General features: G+C 40.2%; 1 long non-coding RNA gene across 1 annotated transcript in view; it reads right to left on the reverse strand.

Annotated features, from left to right (window-relative positions):
• LOC134673917 (uncharacterized) overlaps nucleotides 1-6,683 on the reverse strand; it is a 28,977-nt gene extending 22,294 nt beyond the window's left edge. The window contains exon 1 of the long non-coding RNA XR_010099519.1: nucleotides 6,511-6,683. This is a non-coding gene — a long non-coding RNA (uncharacterized LOC134673917). The remainder of the gene's footprint in view (nucleotides 1-6,510) is intronic.
• Between the last annotated feature and the right edge of the window lie 693 nt (nucleotides 6,684-7,376).

Raw genomic sequence — 7,376 nt, forward strand, 5'->3', positions numbered from 1 at the left:
ATTAGTGCGGCGTGCCGTCCAGGGTATTCGGAGCATGCGCCGCCACACCCACATCTCAAATGCGTCGACTTTTTTCCGAAGATCCGCTTTCAGTGTCCAGTTTACTGAGTCACTATAACCCAAATTGAGTTAGCGTGTCAATAGGGCGCTCCACGGGTTAACAACGAGTGTACTAGACTATTTCAATGGCACTGTCATCTTGATAAATATCACTCATTATTATGAACCGAGCCAGCAACTACCCTCAAAATTGTTACATCCATTTCACCCATAAAACGTTGCAAACGAATAAAAAAACACATCACTTACTACCATTTTACTTTAAAATATCAATATACTATCTTGGCAGCGTGTCCTCCCAAATTTACGCTGAACTCTGAACTGAAATGGACTTAATGCTTTAAGTTCTAAGGTTGATAATAGATTGATAAAAGTTTTCAATGGCGAAAGATATAATGGGTTCTGTTTAAAGAGGTTTATTGCTGCTGGTAGACTAATAGAAAATAGGCAACGCAAGGGCGTCGACCAATAAACACTATCAGAGCTAAAGTGAGGTAAAGTATGGTTTTCCGCTTAAACAGTCCTCAACTGAGTGAGGACCTTTTAGCACAAATATTTTCTGTTGGTCTAAATGAATTTTAGTTTTATGCTATTTTTTGTGCTAATAAATAATTCATATTCTTATCCTAACTATGCGATTCTCTAAAAACGTCATGCCTCGCACAGCTAAACTGTGGAAAGAACCGCCTACGATATTTCCATTCCGATGAAACCTTAAAACCTTCTCCATAGAAACGATATGTAATGGCGGATTAACGTATGAAATTCTTCATGCTTACCATCTTTATTTTAGTTCAAAAAAGTAATGAACATCATCATTACACATTATAAAACAGTCCCACGCCGCGTCTGTCTGGTTTTGTGTTTGTATATTTGTTCGCGATAAATTCAAAAACTACTGAACGGATTTTGATGCGGTTTCACCTATCAATAGAGTGGTTGTTGAGGAAGGTTTAGGTGTATAATTTGTTAACCCGTGCGTAGCCGGGGCGGGTCGCTAGCAGGGATGTTGCGGATGCAGATTTTTTCACATCCGCGGATGCGGATGCAGATATTTAAAGCCTCACATCCGCGGATGCGGATGTCAAAATTTAGTACTTAAAAAACGTCAAATATTACATTTTTATCATTTTTTATTGAAAAAAAAAAGAAACGTTTAGTATTTGAGCAAGAATATAGATGCGTTTTATTTAATAAACAGTAACTTGGGCTACTTTTCGTGATGTAGACGATTTCGTTATATATAATGACGAAATTACCTAGCACTTACGCCGCCGGCGCTGCCGCTAATACGTTCCTGTTACCGACTTGGTCGACATCCGCATCATGCGAGTGCTCCCCATCGATTTTATGCGGATACGGATGCAGATGCGGATGTTGAAAATAATGCCGATGTTCCGCGGATGCGCATGCGAATATCCGCATCATCCCTGGTCGCTAGTAACCGATAAACTTCGACAAATAAAAATCATTCTGATGTGCAAAGCACCGTTACCCTTGACTTCTAGGTATCTATCTGATCTTATTTCTTTAACCCAGTTTCTATTCGCGAAACCATTATTATATGATCCTTAAATCCATAAGATCTCAAACCAGTCGAAGGTCAGGTAACCTGGTTATATGTACATATTATATTGCATCGCAAGTAAATAAGGTGTATTGAGGTTATTTCGATAGGATTCTATACGATTTAAGAGTAACACTTCTTGATAGTGACTAAACTTGTATCTAAACAATTAATTTAATTAGTAGTAACCTTAAATAATTGTTACACAACGAAGGCCGCAAAAATATCTGACACGATCTTATCTGTAGAGCCATAAGAGCGTGTCACATATTTTTGCGGCCTTGGAAGAGTAAAGGATGACTCACGTTAGACCGGGCCGGGGCCGGGTCGGAGCTTACGGCGCTTACTTTTCTATGACTTGACAGGCGATCACGTGATGCTTTCCATAGAAAACGATGCGCCGGAAGCTCCGGCCCGGACACGGCCCGGTCTAAGGGCTTGTGCACAAATCACGCGAGGTTCGATGGGGGGGGGGGGGGGGGTCACGAAAAAGTCACGATAGATCAGATCAGATATTTTATTTTGGGTAGTTCCATTTCATAACTTTGACGATAAAGAGGAAAACCCACCTCACCCCGTAGTGCCTCGTATTTGGGGTGAGAGGGTTTTTCATACAAAGGTGATTTTGGAAGATTGTTGGATCGATTTTTTTTTATTATGCGTATTACTATAGCCCCATTTAAAATTGGAATACATTATTTTTGTAGCAGTAGCCTTAAAATTCCTTCTCACCCCCCTCTCAAACCTTCTCTCCCCATTCATAGCCCAACTCTCCCCACGAAACCTACTCACCCCGTTTTACGGTAAGTCTATAAGGCATATGTAAGATGGGCCTTGTTGCCTGGCTAAAATTTTGAAATTAAATTAAAATATTAAGGAACGGACCCATACTACGTGACCAGTTTAGGGAGGAGGGAGTCTAAAAACCGGGGAGGTTATTGACCTCGTAACTGTTTAATTAAATTTATAATGGAGCTTAGCGAAAAAGGTTCACCAACGTAAAATTTATAATAGAAATTAATGACTTTTCTTTTTGGCAGAAGCTAAAGATTTTAATGGCGGATTTTTGTTTGTTGGAATTATTTTCCTCGATCTTATTGATGGGTTGATGAAACCTGTGAAACAGTTCCAATCAAGCTGTGTCATAGAATAAATAATAGTACTAGGTACAGAAGACTCACTCTCTAACAAAACGCGTCTGTTACGATCTGGCCGCGTAGCCAAGATGCCGATCGCTTACGCTCCATGCTCCATAGCGATCGAAACGCAAACTGTCACTGTCGCACTAATATGGAAGTGTGATAGAGAGACATAATGGTTTTCGTTGTCGAAGCGATAGCGATTGTAACCTTGGCTAGGCCGGCAGGACAGATATGGCCGCTAGGTGCTCGCGACAGCGCCACGCGCGGTTTATGGCTAGCCACCAAAATTGGTGTGGAACGGATGTACTTTTAGCTACCTGTTGCAAAGCGACGAAATCGCGGAGTGAGCCACGCCTGGCTGTGTATAATTAGTTTTAATGTAGCCATGTAGTAGTTTTGACCCATTCAGGTTAAAGGATGACTCACGTTAGACCGGGCCGGGACCGGTCCGGAACTTCCGGTACTTCGTTTTCTATGGAAAACACCACGTGATCATGATCACCGATCAGCCGTCACATAGTGTGTTAAAAACTCTCATTTTGTTTTATTAGAAAAATGCATGGTTCTAATCGTTTTAAGTAGCTCACAAGAACTCCGGCTTGCCGAAACTTTCTAGTTTTTAGGGTTCCGTACCCAAAGGGTAAAACAGGACCCTATTACTAAGACTCCCCTGTCCGTCCGTCCGTCCGTCCGTCCGTCCGTCCGTCCATCCGTCCATCCGTCCATCCGTCCGTCCGTCCGTCTGTCACCAGGCTGTATCTCATGAACCGTGATCTAGACAGTTGAAATTTTCACAGATGATGTATTTCTGTTGCCGCTATAACAAAAAATACTAAAAACAGAATAAAATAAAGATTTAAGTGGGGCCCCCATACAACAAACGTGATTTTTAACCGAAGTTAAGCAACGTCGGGCGGGGTCTACTACTTGAATGGGTGACCGTTTTTATAGATAATGGTACGGAACCCATAGCCAGTTAGGATAAATGACATCTCGGACGTCTCTCCGGTTTAACGTAAGTCATCAATTACCCTATAGGAGCGTTTTAAAAAAAAACGTCTTCAAAATATTGACGTTATAGATGGTCAAGCAAATCTTGTCAGTAGAAAAAGGCGCGAAATTTAATTTTTCTATGAGACGATATCCCTTCGCGCCTACAATTTTCAAATTTGCCGCCTTTTTCTACTGACAAGATCTGCTTGACCAAGTATATGAGCTCATTTTACTCAGAATCATTTGTACATTCACGCCTCATACTTACATGATAAAATGTATCCCAATTCCCAAGATTTCCTTTCCAGATTGTCACATTTTTGTACAATTTTTTTTTATCTTTATGAACGTCACACACTGGAAAAATATTTTTTCATACAAAATTTTGGGACACATATTTTCATGTATGAGGCGTGAATGTTCTGAGTAAAATGAGCCCAAGAAGTCAATAATTTGAAGACAAGAATGAAATGTACATTTTTTTGAAAACGTACGTTTAAGTAATAACCGAAAACACCTCGTTACATTTATATGGCTGTGTTTGTCAAACCAAATGGCAGCCGTGAAACCTGAATCACTGCGCTCAGACGCATAAATGCAGTTTTATATTTCGGTCACGTCCGGGGCTCGGATTGAACATTTTATCCTTTTTGTATTTGAAATAATGACGTTGAGTATCATTCTTTGTTTTATTTCAGTGGTGATTGAATACCGTAAAATGGGGTGAGTTGGGTGAAATTTGACTCTCAAACCTTGATAAAATTTTATTCTTACATGTGAAAACTGAATGGTGTATATAATAAGTGGTTCGGACGTTTGTATTTTATTTTGGGTAGTTCCATTTCATAACTTTGACGATAAAGAGGAAAACCCACCTCACCCCGTAGTGCCTCGTATTTGGGGTGAGAGGGTTTTTCATACAAAGGTGATTTGGAAGATTGTTGGATCGATTTTTTTTTTATGCGTATTACTATAGCCCCATTTTAAATTGGAATACATTAGTTTTGTAGCAGTTAAGGCTACTGCTACAAAGGTGATTATGGAAGATTGTTGGATCGATTTTTTTTTTATCATGCGTATTACTATAGTCCCATTTTAAATTGGAATACATTAGTTTTGTAGCAGTAGCCTTAAAATCCCTTCTCACACCCCTCTCAAACTTTATCTCCCCATTCATAACCCAACCCTCCCCGCGAAACCTACTCACCCCGTTTTACGGTACCTATATAGTTTACCACGAAATGGTCCCGCCTCAGCATAATCCTAACCTTAAATACCTATATAAGTTTCGTCAATTTCCTTTTGTCGTAAAACTGATTTAAAATTATGGAAATAACAAAGTTGCCGAGCCTTTTACCTGAAAGACCAATCATTAACAAAACACTTTGGAAGAGCATTTTGCATAATGCGGGAGTTAAGTGTTGATCTGACCTATTTCTTCATTTCATTTCACGAGTCCTCGCCTTGCAGGGTTCCGTCAGGGAGAAAAAACCGGGCAAGTGCGAGTCGGACTCGCGCACGAAGGGTTCCGTACCATAATGCAGAAAAAGACAAAAAAAAACGGTCACCCATCCAAGTACTGACCCCGCCCGACGTTGCTTAACTTTGGTCAAAAATCACGTTTGTTGTATGGGAGCCTCACTTAAATCTTTATTTTATTCTGTTTTTAGTATTTGTTGTTATAGCGGCATCAGAAATACATCATCTGTGAAAATTTCAACTGTCTAGCTGTCACGGTACGTGAGATACAGCCTGGTGACAGACGGACAGCTAAGTACGGAACCCTCGGTGGGCGAGTCCGACTCGCACTTGTCCGGTTTTTATTATAAACCAATTTAGCCATCCGTCACTGACTGTCATCTCGGTCGAACTGAAGTTGCAAATCGAACAGTTTGTAAGCACCGCCTACAATCGAATAGTTTACGTTGGGTCATAATTGAGCGGACAGAATGCTTCCATGGTTATATGCGTCCACTGGGATAGACCGATCACGCTTGCCCGACGCCGACGTGTATATAGGTCGACGTCTAATCACGTCTGCGCGTCTCTCCGATTAAGGCGCTGCACTGTGCTCCGATTCTATTAGGTTGATTGAAACGTTCGAGTGGACTGAAGTTTTAGATTTACGAGTATACAATCGGCTTGATTCCAACTTTAAGCACAGAATAATTAATAGTACTACCGTACAGAAAGGAAACTTCCTACAAAAACGAAGTTTGATAGCGGTTCAGTCGAATCATGCTGTCCCTTTCTAATATATGGCACTATCCCTTTCGGCTATTTAGGGTCGTCAAAAATCAAGTGATTATCTTATCTGTGGTCGTGCACGCAAAAGGAAATCAAGTGATGCCAACCCTAATAATTGCTCGGAGCAAAATGCTGAGCCGAGCGGAGCCGAGTTTGACCTAAGTCAGGAGTTTCGTACCCCTGCTTTAAGATACCAATCTCAAAGTTTGCTAAAGATACGAATACTAATTACACTTTTAATTTGCGATTGTTTCATAAAGACACGCTATATTAGTAGATTGACCAATTGAAAGACACGCTGTATTATAGAAGATTCAATCGAACTCATTTTAGTATCTAAGCTATAAAACACAATTTATACCCTGTATCTTTAGGTCCTTCCTTCTTCCTCGCGTTATCCCGGCATTTTATCACGGCTCATGGGTGCCTGGGGTCCGCTTGACAACTAATCCCATGATTTGACGTAGGCACTAGTTTTTACGAAAGCGACTGCCATCTGACCTTTCAACCCAAAGGGGAAACTAGGCCTTGTTGGGATTAGTCCGGTTTCCTCACGATGTTTTCCTTCACCGAAAAGCAACTGGTAAATATCAAATGATATTTCGTACATAAGTTCCGAAAAATTCATTGGTACGAGCCGGGGTTTGAACCCGCGACCTCCGAATTGAAAGTCGCACTCTCTTACCGCTAGGCCATCAGCGCTTCCCTGCATCCTTTAGGTATTTAAATAAAAGTAAACAAAATCTACCCTCAAATGACTCCATAAGCCAGTTGAAACATTACATGATCAAATAATGTAGATTAAAGTCAGGTCGTTCAGTGACTGATCCAGGCGGTTGTATTTGGTCGGTTAACCAATAAATGTTATAACTACCCGAAAATATACAAATTGATTGTTTACGTTTATTTAAATATGTACCGAAAGATACAGACTATAGCAACAAGAACTAACAGAACATTTCCAATACCGCCGTCCTCATAACATGTCATAAAGAGTTCAAAGTTACTGAACTATTGCGTCGGCATCGGACTGAAAGGCAAGTTGCGAACTCACTGAACTGATTACGTTGAAACTACTATTGAATTGACTAAAGGCTTTATATGATAGCTTAAGCTATAGGTACTATCAAAGAGGATAGATAGTATAGAGGGGTCCTGTTATAGTAAATTTTGTACGTAGTCACTGTAAAATTACTGCCATCTATCGACACACGACTAAAACTCGAAATAAACATGTATAAAATTATAAAAAAAATGTGTATATATGATTAAATGATTTATTATTTTTATATCATTTTGACTCATGTTCATTCCCTGATATCTATGTGTCAAAATTGTTAAATATGAAACAGTGTCGTCACGCCATC

The sequence above is a fragment of the Cydia fagiglandana genome, chromosome 19 (assembly GCF_963556715.1).
Source record: "Cydia fagiglandana chromosome 19, ilCydFagi1.1, whole genome shotgun sequence".
NCBI classification, from domain to species: domain Eukaryota; kingdom Metazoa; phylum Arthropoda; class Insecta; order Lepidoptera; family Tortricidae; genus Cydia; species Cydia fagiglandana.